Here is a 14,144-nt window from a genome sequence, read left to right on the forward strand (position 1 = left end):
TAATGGCCTGGCCCCCCCCACCTCTCGGAGCTACTACAACCATATACACCTGCCCGTTCCCTTAGGTCCGCCAATCAGCAGCTCCTTAAGGTACCGAAAACTAAGTATAAATTTAAAGGTGATCGTGCTTTTGCTGTAGTTGCTCCAAAGTTGTGGAATGATCTGCCCATGCATGTTAGGCAGGCCTCTTCTCTTTCTGAATTTAAAAGTCTTCTTAAAACATATTTATTCCCTGAAGCCTTTGGCACTGATTAGAGGGGTTGACTCAATTTGTTTTAACATGTTTTAATTTATTTTAGTTATTTATTTTATCTTATTTTAATTTTCTTTACTTATGCTATTAGCATGTACAGCACTTTGTGAACTCTGGTTTTATGTTAAAGTGCTTTATAAATAAAGGTGGTATGGTATGGTATGGTAAAACTATGAACAACAACGATCAAACAACATGACCACAAAGTCTGAAATACAAATACCGTGACATTTCCTTTGCCCCTAATTTCAACTCCCTCTGCTAACTGACCAGATGCCATACTCTGATTAAAAAGTGTTGCTTTCATGTTTTTGTGAGCAGTGTATATGTGTGGGTGTCTATGTGGGTGTGTGTGAACGGTCGTGTGGTTGAAAACCCACAAAGGAATGATTTTAGGATCACAGTCTGATAGACTGCCTTTATTTGGGCGAGACGATCTTTACATGTAAGAATCAGCTCCTCTCAGTGAAAGCAGAGAAAAGATCTATTCTGTGTAGTCAGATTTCTCCCTGTCAGCACACTGCTGCAGAGCCTGTGATCCATTAGAGTCCCACTGACACAAAGGATGAGCTATGAGATGTAGATCTATGTGAAGACTGATCACTCCATAATCTATGTTCAATATCAGGACTGAAAAGGTGCTTTTTAAAGCCTGCCAGGACGCCATAGACATCTGATTTCATCAAAATGGCAGAAAATAATGTTTATGTAATTAGACGTGGTGAGGAGGTTTGAAGATGACTTCTTTGATGTCTGATGCAGATCACCCATCATGTAACCTTTACTGCATTTCGATCACCCTCCACATTAAGGTTGTGTACACTACTTTGATGTAACTTTCTTACATTGAAACTGGCATCTTACTAATGACAGTACACTGATTCCCAAAAACACCAAACCAAAATCTTATTGCCTGCTCTGCGCATTACATTTATTTTCTTTGGATTAGCAGCAGAACCAATAACTCTACATTTTCCATAGATGTGAATTTACACCTATAGAATTATACTGAAAATGTATATTTGACCTTATTGGATAGTCATTAGTCACATTCCGCATTGACCTTCCACTGTCAGTGCTCCTGTGACAGCAGAGAGGACACTGAGGAGCTGGGGGTGCTATCACTACAGCGTCAGACAACTCTGACTATGAGGGGCCGTACAAGCCAAAATTCATTCTTTCACTCTCACACACATACATTCTTCTTTCACACACATATACTTTCACTCTCACATACATTTATTGTCACTCTCACATACATATATTCTTCTTTCACATACATATACATTTTCATTTATGCATTCCTACATTTTGCTCTTATTTACATGCATTAAATACAGTGTTGGTCAAGTTACTTGAAAAAAGTAATCAGTTACTAATTACTGATTACTTCCCCCAAAAAGTAATCCCGTTACTTTACTGATTACTTATTTTCAAAAGTAATCAATTACTTAGTTACTTAGTTACTTAGTTACTTTTTAAAAACACGATTTACAACCTGAATAGGTGATAAAGCGATAGATCTTTCAGCCCAATTCTACTTTTTCTGCATAATTCATCATACAAAATGTAATCAAATGTAAAAGTCTCTTTTTAAAACTTGTTTTATTAGTTTTAATCTTTTAACTTTATGCATCAAGCAAAAATTAAATTATATGCAACATTCTCTGACTGGAAGAAATTTGTTTAACATTTAAACCTATTTTCTGCACATTCCAGCATATAAAATAAAATATTTTTTTGTGTTTACACTCACTCTTTCAAATAGATGCAAGTAAAACACAGCAGAAAATAAATAAAATCAAAGACTAGCGGTCCTGTTGCTCTATTTTCACCTGTAAAGCAGGACTGGGGTAGGCGGAGGAGGTTTACCCTGGTGCAGGTGTGCTGCAGCGGTCAGTGGAAGAATCATGAGTTTCTCTGTGAATTTCACATTACGTCGTAGTGCACTCGGTGCTTGCTTGGAAGTTTAGGGTTTTTTCGCTGTAAAAAGTAGTTTTCTTCCCACGCACAACGGACACTAATGTTTTGTCACTTTTATGGAATCAAACTCAAAATAAGGTCAGTACTTCCACGCTTTAAACGCTGCATGCTACACTCTGTCCCGCACTCGATATATTATGATCTGCAGACAGCTGTTGTCACGAACGTCGCACTCGCCACGTCACTGTCATGAGACGTTCTCGCAAAAAAATCACGGTTTTAGTAACGCAGTAACGCAGCGTTCCTACGTGAAAGTAACGGTAATCTAATTACCGTTTTGCAATAGTAATCCCTTACATTACTCGTTACTTGAAAAAAGTAATCAGATTACAGTAACGCGTTACAAGTAACGCGTTACTGCCCATCTCTGATTAAATATGCATTTAATCTCACAAATAATATATGTATGTATGAAGAGAATGCATACATGTCTGAAGAAAATATATGTATGCAAGAGAATAATGTATGTGAATGAAAGAGTATAGTGGAAACGCAAGGAGTTTAATGGAAACGGAAGGCTGGGTGTCTGTACCGCTGTGATTGGCTGAGAAGCACGCACGGTCACTTTCAAGTGTCTGACAGCATTGAGAGGGGAGAAGAAACTCGAGTTCTTCAGCAAGCTATCGGGGTGTTAAGAAATATTTCGGGGGTGGCTGTAGCTGGGGTGGCTGTAGCTCAGGCAGTACAGCAGGTCATCTACTGATCGGAAGGTTGGTGGTTCGATTCCTGGCTTCCCTTAGTCTGCATACCAAATATCCTTGGGCAAGATACTAACCCCAAATTGCTCTCCGATGCATCCATCGGAGTATGTGTGTGTGAATGTCACTTAGAAAGCACTTAGAAAAAATGTCGTTGTGCGAATGGGTGAATGCACAAGTTGTGTAAAGCGCTTTGAGTGCTCAGAAGAGTAGAAACGCGCTATATAAGAGCCAGTCCATTTACCATTATTTTATCATCTCCTGAAACGGTCACATCGTTGTCCTCATCACTTGATCGAGATGGGACGGGCTCAACTGCACCCAGTGTTACCCACAGCAGAAAGTGAGATGAGGGAACTTTTTAGACCAGCTAACACCCGGGTAGCTTCAACCAGCCAAGTAGCTACACGGAGTTCGACTGGAGTGGGGCATTTTTGTGCCACTATTCAGAGCGCACGTAAAAAAAAAAAAAAATTGAGCGCACGTATAAAAAAAGTTTGCAGGTGCAAGTGTTGCATTTTGATGAGAAATTTATTTTGAGCGAAGAAAAGCTGAATTTGAGTGAACAAAATTCATTGCTGCGTGTAAAAAATGTATTTCAGTGTTTGCTATTATCCATACGCACACACCCAATAGCAGCCCCTCTCGATCAGTTTTTGCATTTGCGCTCGCTCGCGCTCTCAACATTTCTGCCCTGCCGCTGATTAACTCAATTTATTTGAGTTGTCTTAACTTACAAAAACTAAGTAAGCTGGAAGTTTTGCTTCTCAGAGCGGAAGGATGAAACGATGTGGTTTGAAAATGCCACGTGACTACCGTCCTCCTCCCTCTCGGATCAGTCCGCATGTTCATGGCGCATTTTTTCTGGAATATGTTGAGCAAACCTGGAGAAGCGTCAGCTCAAGATATTATTGTTGTCATTGCTGTGGATCTTTACCTGATACACTGACTTGGTGAGTAAATGTTTACGCTTATTCAAACTGATTTTGTGGCTTCTCTTAGTTTAGCACCAGGTTTATAATCTTGCTAGCTAGTTAGTGTTAGCCTAGCGTTGCTGCTGCCGCTGGGCTCATGTTGCTTAAAAATTAACACCACAGCCTTAAAAACCTTATATAAAAATAAGTCTGTGAAATTTTCTGTTGATTGTTTGAAATAAAAAAGTGAGATAAGAACCCAGACAAAATTCTTCGGGAGGTGCAGCAGTTAGGGGTACGGTGGGGTGTGGGGGGTATTTTCAATACATAGCCATAACTAACTAAGTATATATATCATGTTTAACCTGAGTAGCAAAAGACCACAGGAGGGTTAAAAATAATACGCCAGGAGTTAGCTGTGTTCGCGGACTCTATCAAGCCTTGACCTCCCGGTCAGCTATCGCGCTGGTGGATAACAGAGCTCTCCGAAAACGTGGAAGCACTTTTGCAAATATATGATATTTTGATAAATTAAGTAGATATTTGAGCATTACACAGCTACATTCTCGCCTGAAAATATCTTAAAAGGTTATTTCCTTAATTTTTTTGAGTTCTGGGAACTAACACGGCTGTACAGTGTACTCAAAATGAGTAAGTTGCCCTAACTTGGTCATCTTACATAAACTTGATTCAAATTTTTTGAGTTCTGGGAACAAATGAGCTTGTGTGCTGACATATTGCATCGGTGTATGGTTCTCCAGCTGCACCACAGCACACAGAAAGGCACTCCAGAGGGTCATCAATATGGCCCAAAAAATCATTGGACATCCTCTTCCCTCCCTGAAGGACCTGTACAGCACTCGCTGTCTCAAGAGGGCACGCAGCATCCTACGAGACTGTACACACCCAGGACACCGGGTGTTTAAGCTGCTGCCGTCTGGCAGGAGGTTCAGGCTGCTGAGGTCCCGAACAAACAGACTCAAGGACAGCTTTTACAACAGGGCAATAGCCTAATCAATGCAAATAGCTGACCTGATTGGCTACCTGCCTGGACTTTTTTAGGGGAGGTAACAATGTTTAAAACAATAACAATAGTAATATTTATATTTATAACAAGGTGCAATAATAATTAATGTGCAATAATAACAGTGTGCAATACACATAACACTTATTCTTCTTTTTTATTTCTAAGTTAATATACTGTGTTGTGTTGTTTGTGTTGCGTTGTGATGTGTCATATCGTGTCGTGTTGTGTTATATGTAGTACCGACGTAGGACAGTTTTTCCAATTTCATTGTACTACTGTACTATGTATGACTGTGCAATGACAATAAAGAATTATCTTATCTTATCTTATCTTATCTTATCTTGTACAGAGTACTCAAAATAAATAAGTTGTCCTAATTTAGTCATTTTTAGCTAAGCTTTACTCAAATTTTTTGAGGCAACGAGTTTCCATAATTTTTTTGAGTTCTGGGAACTAATTAGATTTTACAGTGTGTAAGATTACTTATACTTTATTACTCTATATAGATGATCACTTATTTAAAACCTCTAGGAAACATTTGGCTTGTGGTTGAATGACATCCATTACAGAATGATGATGATTACAACAACACCTCTAATAGTTACACTTCCACTAAATTCTGTTAATAATAGAACACAGTAGAGAACAATTGCCTCTGTCAGCAATTTTGACTTGTTTTTGTTTTTTCAATTTCTCTGTGCCAAAAGGCTTTGGAGAAACAAAACTGAAAAAAGATCTAACAATGAAACAGAGAGAACCCTAAACTTAGAACCACACTGAACGTGGCTCCTCCCCCTGGTGCCGCAGACGCCTACACTAAAACACACAAACTATGTTTCAGTCCTGTTAAAACTAACAGCAGGTACAACTGCACAGTGAAATAGAATGAAACATTTAACTGTCCTGAATTAAATGTGAGCAAAGGCTGTAGAAGCACATCGACCCAGCAAAAGGACTCATGTGTTCCTTCTGTGAGCTCAGGATTATTATCATTTGAATTTAGTAGAAACAAATCTGTTTTATTTTTTTGCATTTCTCTTATTATTAGTTTTCTGAAATTTTGCAAATTTTGGTTAATAATTTTAAAAAAATTACAAATTTACTGTAAAAAACTCTGAACTCTAATACTCGAAACTATTCTTTGATTACACAAAAATATTGTTTGAAACTTTAACTTTAACTTAACAGTTTTAGCAATTAAATTAAATTAAATTTTATAATGAATGTTTTAATGGCTTTATGTGTGATGACATTTTTCTTTTAAAAAAACACAGGTATATTTAGTAAAGAACTAAATAAGTGAACTCTATGCATGTTTTAAACTTGAAGAAGAGGCTTTTGCAAAGACAAAAGGAGAACATACTATCCACCATGCCAGATACATGTAATATTACTGAGCTACCAACATTTCTATATCCATCATGTTCTGGGTCTGAGAACTGGGAGATGAATGCTCATTAACACTGAGCTCTGTTTATCTGATGCCACTTCAGGATTTACTCCTCTCTGTGGAGCGTCTCTCATCCATTTAGCCTTTAAGCTACAGGCAGGTGTGGGCCTTTCTAAAGGGACTGTTTCAGTTGCCTGCACCAGGCTGAGAGTGGAGGAACAGCCAAAGTTATGTGAGTCAGTCTCTGGTCATATCCAGGTCCTGCAGTCTTCTGTAGACTGTGTCCCAACTGGAATCTGCTCTGATCTCCATCTGTCGCTCATATTTCCCACATTCATCTCAGAGGGCCCTGTCAGCTCTACCAGGCAGACCTCCTAAGCAGCCCTGCCTGACTGCCTTGCAAATGGGCCATCTGAGCATCATCGGGCTATTGCCCAGTGCCTCTGGCTTGTGTGCACTCCAGTCCCCTGGTTCTCTAAGCCTTTGACTGGATTTGCTCCTGGTGTCCTGGATAAGACCTTTAACTCTGTGAACTGCTCCGCTGTGAGGATAACAGAACCAGGCCAAGATTATCCTGTAACACTCGTGAAAAACACCATTTCCATTTCATATTATTCCACTTAGTCAGTCGTGGATAGGTCGTGCAAGCTAGGAAGGACAAGCTGAGGATAGAAAGACTGTAGAAGTGAGATTGAACTCCTCAGAAATGTTCCACTGGTGTCTTTTGCATCCACCTCATTCACTCTATTATTCCACTCTCTCACACACTTTTATTTTTTGCTGTCTTTTTATTTCTTCTCCTCTTTTTGCTTCTTCTTCATTTCCTACATCCAGAGGTCCCCTCAGTCTTTGTCCTGCGGCTACAATAACAATGAGATATTTTGCATTAAGGTCCTGACTGGCTGGGCTAAATGGGGTGGTATGCAATTAGTTTTGCGAGTACTTATCTCATTAAAGTAAATGAATTATTGATTTAATGACACTCGTGCTTTTAGAGACAGGAGAGCTGCTATTATGACTGTCTCTGTTTGAAAGGACACTGTCCACTTCAGCACTGACACGGCCCTCCTCTCATCTCAGCCGCTCACCCTCACTGCTCACTAGTTTTCTGATTGTCTGTTTCCCCATCGTGAGTTTCTTATCATCTCTCATGTGTCACCATCTTTTTCACAACTGGATACACGTCTCTGTTATTTCTGGAATATTGTGGGGGGAAATGTGTAAAACTGCAATAATTATCATCATAATGATTAAGCTGATGGTGTCAGTGAAGTCTACATAGTTTTATGGAAAGTTGTGATTTTGTGCAAATTTATCTCTTAATGAATTCAACAGATTTTGGAGGATTTTGTCTCCCTAAATTTCAGTGGCCCTGTAACATGTACTGACAGAAAGTCAGACCTCTGCTGAGCCAAGCGTTCCTTTAACCTTAACTAGTAATGACTTCATGAATGTTTTCATTACATATAACATCATTTAGGCTACAGCTACTTGTTTCTTTATCTCCAAACCATCAACATGTCTTTTAGACCCCATTCCTACAAAACTGCTCAAAGAAGTCCTGCCATTAATTAATTCTTCAATCTTAAATCTGATCAACCTATCTCTAATAATCGGCTATGTACCACAGGCCTTCAAGCTGGCTGTAAGGCAAGGCAAGGCAAGGCAAGGCAAGTTTATTTATATAGCACAATTCAACAACAAGGTGATTCAAAGTGCTTTACAGAGACATTAAAAACAAAAACAAATAAAAAGCATGATTTAAATTTGATTAAAACAAGCAAACAAACAAACAAACAAACAAACAAACAAAACAGTATATAAAATCAAATATCAAAACAGTAGATAAAATCAGAACAGTAGATAAAATCAGTAGTTAAAAAGTAGGTTTTGAAATTTAAACTTAAGTGTGGATTTGGTGCTTTATTCAAATGCAGCTGAGAACAGGTGAGTCTTCAACCTGGATTTAAATAAACTGAGTGTTTCAGCTGATCTGAGGCTTTCTGGGAGTTTGTTCCAGATATAAGGAGCATAAAAGCTGAATGCAGCTTCTCCGTGTCTGGTTCTGACTCTGGGGACTGATAACAGACCGGATCCAGATGACCTGAGGGATCTGGAAGGTTCATACTGGGTCAGGAGGTCACTGATGTATTTCGATCCTAAACCATTCAGAGCTTTATAGACCAGCATCAGAACTTTAAAGTCTATCCTCTGACGGACAGGCAGCCAGTGTAAAGACCTCAGAGCTGGACTGATGTGGTCCACTTTTTTGGTCTTAGTGAGGACTCGAGCAGCAGAGTTCTGAATGAGCTGTAGTTGTCTGATTGATTTTTAGGTAGACCTGTAAAGATGCTGTTACAGTAATCAAGCCTACTAAAGATGAATGCATGGACTAGTTTTTCCAGGTCCTGTTGAGACATCAGATCTTTTATCCTTGAAATATTCTTGAGGTGATAGTAAGCTGATTTTATTATTGTCTTAATGTGTTTTTCTAAGTTTAGGTCTGCATCCATCACTACACCCAAATTTCTCGCCTGGTTTGTGGTTTTAGGTGTATAGATTGAAGTTCTCTGGTGACCTGTAATCGTTTTTCTTTTGCACCAAAGACTATTACCTCAGTTTTATTTTTGTTTAGCTGGAGAAAATTGTGGCACAACCTGTCATTAATTTCCTCAATGCATTTACCAAGAGCCTGTACAGGGCCTCGGTCTCCTGGTGACATTGTGATATATATTTGTGTGTCATCTGCATAGCTATGATAGTTTATTTTGTTGTTCTTTATAATCTGTGCCAATGGGAGCATGTAAATGTTAAACAGAAGGGGTCCCAAGATGGAACCTTGGGGAACTCCACATGTGATACTTGTCTGCTCAGATGTGAAGTTACCTATTGATTCAAAGTATTTCCTGTTTTCTAAGTATGTTTTGAACCAGTTGAGTACAGTTCCTGAAAGACCTGCCCAGTTAAACCTTTACTTAAAAAGCATCTCTAGACCCAGCTGTCTTAGCTAATTATAGGCCAATCTCCAACCTTCCTTTCATATCAAACATCCTTGAAAGAGTAGTTGTCAAACAACTAACAGATCATCTGCAGAGGAATGGCTTATTTGAAGAGTTTCAGTCAGGTTTCAGAAATATATCCCCTGCGTTAGTCTTCCAGCTGAGGTATCATCCTGAAGCTGCAGGTGATTCTTCTGTAGGAATTATACTGAATGTGTATATAAACAAAAATGACCAAGACAGACGTTGTTGTTGTTTTAAGTAAAGCGGTCAAATAAAAAATGTAAAAACAGAAAAGAGTAATTCATGGCCAAGATACATGAAGTGTTGCTCCAAGGGAGGATCTGTCGTCCTTCAGATGTCTAACGTTGTTTCCACTGTTATCAAATATGATGGAGTAGCTTATGATATTGTTCAACAAACTTCCAAACTTATCAATAAAAAATGTTTTGTTCAGGTTTTCTCAACAACTTTTGTTTACCTGACAGGAGATCAGGGGTGGATGGAGAGAGAGCTCTGTGCTGTCAGCTGTTTGCTCAGCTCAGTAAAACACAGCATGGAGCACATTTTTTATGGTGGCTTCTTTTCTAACTCCTGTTAGAACACTACATGCAACAAGACTCAGCCTGCTAATCTGCAAACACAAAGTGAGTGGAAGTCTCCCACAGACAGAAGAACTGGTAGATTATAAGGCCGAGGTCCTGTGTTGGAAATTGCTTATTATGGTATGTGGGGTGAGACAGTCGGTCTGACAGCTCAGGTGATGCACAGTCCAGATGTTTTCAGCATGCGAACTGTTGCAGCTGAGCCGCACAATGTGTAGAAGAACCACAACTTTGTTTACCTGTTGGATCCTGATCCATGTGTTAATGACTGTACTAGATTAAAGATTAAAGATTCAAGAGCTTTTATTTGTCACATGCATAGTTATACAAGTATAACACGCAGTGAAATGTGTCCTGATACGTTCCTCAACTGTGCAAAAAGAGAGAGAAAATATTATATACAGTAAGTAAATATATGCAAAGAGGAAACTATAAAACTGGAAGATTTTGGAACGTATAACAAAGCAATAAATAAGTAAACAACTAAAAAGGTGCATAGTCTGAGCAGAGCGGTCAGGAAGGCGTCTGGACGTGGACGCGCCATCTTATCGCTGTCGTATGGATATCTATCAGTGATCTGAGTGATCTTTTTCCTTTGTTCTGCAGACTGTGTGACTGTAGGTAATACTGCTTTAAACCTGTGATGATGACTGAAGTGTGTGTGTGTGTGTGTGTATGTGTGTGTGTGTGTGTGTGTGTCTAGTTTCTCTGATGAATTACAGTAGAGATAGCAGAATCCCGTTTCTGCCGCAGGCAGGTCTCTAATATTTGACCCCGTATCTCCCGGTTCCTTCGCCTCCCCTCTACTTATGTGGACACCTGCTTGGACAGCGAGGCCTTCCTTCTTGCAATTAACCTCACCCACAAGGCAGACTCATACACACACCTGCGGTGATTAGCCTGCACTAATAGCTGTCTAATACCCACTAAATGCTCTCATAACTCATGAAAAGACTTTGTGACCCCGGACTGACTCGCAGGCTGTGGATCATGAATCAAAAAGAAGTGTGAAAATAAGCAGTTCTGCCTTGATTGTTAATCAGGTTTAGCTCTGCTCATGTTAGTGGTTGGAGCTAACAATCAAGACCATAATAACCAGAGAAGCATAGAAGCAAGGGTTATGTGGAAGAAACCTTCGATCTGAAAATCAGCTATAAAGCATAATGTTTTCATCTCAGTGGGTTCATTTCTTTATACATCAGCAGGCTTTGAAATCAACAGGGGATCAATTCATTGACTATTTTAAATTTGGTTATGTCTTATGCTTTTATGATTGTGTAAACTCCTTGCTTTTATGTTGCTTTTTACTCTACTGTGTACAGTGACCTTAAGTGTTTTGAAAGGCGCTTTCAAATAAAATGTATTATCATTATTATTATTATTATTGTTTCTCCCATTGTAGATGTAAGTTTTTCCTAAAGGATTTAACAGAACGAGGTAATGCTCCCACCCTGTGTTGGTCACTGTTTGGCAGTGAAAGCATGAATAGTGACGGAATGTTTTATTAACCACACAACATGAAGCCATGAATGCACATAAATCACAGCATTACTTATGATTAGGAAACAGTTGTGACTGTTTATTAACAATAAAGTACTTTTAACTAAAGTTTAATAACATTTTGTGAAATCTGTGTGTGTGTGTGTGTGTGTGTGTATGTGTGTGTGTTTTACACAGTTGTATTATAGGAACTGTATTTCAATAATAATTAATAATTAATTGGTGTTTAAGATAGTATAAGATACTCATAGCTGGTGTTAGTGAGTCTCCAACAAATGAATCACACAAACCTAACTGTCTTTGTATATGTGCACTCATGAACTTGTGTAATTCATGCCACACGTGCTGCGTGCTGATCAAGCTTATATTCAATTAATTCCTGGGTGGCTGCTGCTGCTCTGGCCGAGTGCTGCTTAACGACTGGGGCTGTAATACGAGGGCAGTGCAGCAGAACACACTGCTGCCTGTGTGGGAGGCAGAGACAGGTCATAAACAGCTGCTGTGGCTCGGGGTAAAAACAACTGATCCTGTGTCTGTTTTTGTCTTCCCTGAAGAGCTGATATAACTATATGAATGAAACTATGAGAGAATATTATTATTATTATTATTATTGTTGTTGTTGTTGTTGTTGTCTTTGCTTCTATGCCTTACTTATTAGTTTTACATTTACATAACCTTTAACCTTTACAGAGGTTCACTCATGTTCACAGTTTACTATTTAGAGTTTTAGCTAAGTTCAAGTCTCAAAAATGAACCGCTACATCTTCCTTTCTTAAACTTTTTGAACTCCTTCAATCTTCTTCACTAAAATTGGCCCACACCATCCATGCAACTGTAATCATTCTGTACTCCTACTGTGGAAATAGAGACAGATCACATGTGTTTTACCACTGAAATAATGTATCATAAGCCAAAGATGCAGTGATTGGTTTACACAGCTCAGTGGGTTACAGTCTTACTCTTTGTTTCTGTCAACTTTCTTGACCAAATTCTTTTCTGATTTTGTTCATGAAAGATGAATTTCATGAATTTTATGTTTTCAGCAGTGCTGTTTGTAGCTGCATCACCTGAACTCACAGTCACCAGTATTTCTGTGAACACTTTGTGCAGCGAGCACACTTCACAGATATTCACTCTCCAGAGGATGAATGAGGGATGCTGTGCTCTTTAGCTGCAGACTTTTTGCTGAATTCACAAACTCATGCTATTTTGCATGTCTGTGTAGAACTTTGGTGCACTATAGTACATGTGTACACTAACTTCAGATCAGTGTTGGGACTAACGCGTTATTAAGTAACGCGTTACAGTAACTACGTTATTATTGTGGTAACGAGCACGGTAACTAGTTATTATGCCAAAACCAGGAACGCGTTACTCGTTACTGGGATTTAGATAGGCTCGTTACTCGTTACTTCGTGTGGTGGATATCGCGGAGCTTCCACAGATTCAATAACATTAGCAAGTGGTGGAGGCCAGCAGGTGGATGAAGGAAAAGGAGGCAAGAGGAGAGACCCGAAGTGGCCGCCGGGTCCGCGTGTCAGGTGAACTGAACTTCAGGTAAGAAGTTATGACCTGCAGTCTATCTGGGTCAGATATAAACCAAGTTTAGGTGGAGTTTATTTTCGGTATGCTGACATTTTCGTACTGCATGCTAGCTAGCATGGCGGAGTTTCTATACAGCTGTGTGGGTGCTATGTTACTGATGTTGAACTTTATTTTGTTCATACGGTTAATTATTAGAGTTTCCAACCGTCCCCTAAAAAACAGAATCGTCTGGTATTCAGAGAAAATATTACGTGTTTCGTACTGAGGTGAAAAGGAACACAGTTTGTCCCGGACTTCAGCTACAATGAAAAAGACACAAAGCTGAAGCTGCACAGCTGCCTCTTCTTCTCTCATTCTCTCCTGTTTCTACTTCAATCACGAAACTGATCAGTGATCAGCTGATCGGCTTTTCTCTCTTGTTTATTTATCGCCCACTTTGCGCCAGAAAGAGGAAACCAGCGGATGTCGCGCTAAACAACAGCAGCACGTTTAAGCTTGATCAGCTGTTGTTAGAATTTATTTAATATTAATTTCTAGTATCAGCTGATGTTTGCTGGAGCCACAGCTGTAAAGCTGCTGGTCATGATATCGGTTTGGTTATCTGGTGAGAGGGAAACATGCAGATGAAACCAGGAGATGTCCTTACTGAATCATCAGAGCTGAACAGGTGATGGAGAAACAGGTTTACCTTTTAGGTGACATGAATGAGTTGAAGGAAGTTATGAGCTGTTTCTGAGAGACAAATAACACCAGGATCCTTTTCTAAGTAGCTGACAGCTGGTAACTGTGCAGGGGCGGGTCTAGCAAAGTGTTGCCAGGGGGCCAGGTAGGGCATTAACAGGGAGAGGGGGGCACAAGGAAATACTTTTCTTTATTATTCTCATTTAAAATGTCTCGCTTAAAAAAAAAAATAATTATCTGAGTCTTACAACAAACAATTGATAGATTGATACATATATACCATCAGAACAGTGTACATCACTGTCACAACAGTGTTTATTTTCATTCAAAGGCTTTATGATTTTTCCTATAATGGTGGGCCGGTCTCTAGTCAAAATGCCCGGGACGATTGTTTTGTCCCAGTCCAGCTCTGTATGCAGCTCATCTGCAGTCTGGTGTTACCTACATCTTCCTATTCAGAAGGCAGAATTTCCAAGTTCTGAGTACAATCAAAAGCACCACGACTGCAGTTTTTGTGTTGGATGTAAAAAGCAGGCTAGAATCATGGCG

This window comes from Oreochromis aureus, linkage group 8, assembly GCF_013358895.1.
Source record: "Oreochromis aureus strain Israel breed Guangdong linkage group 8, ZZ_aureus, whole genome shotgun sequence".
NCBI lineage: Eukaryota > Metazoa > Chordata > Actinopteri > Cichliformes > Cichlidae > Oreochromis > Oreochromis aureus.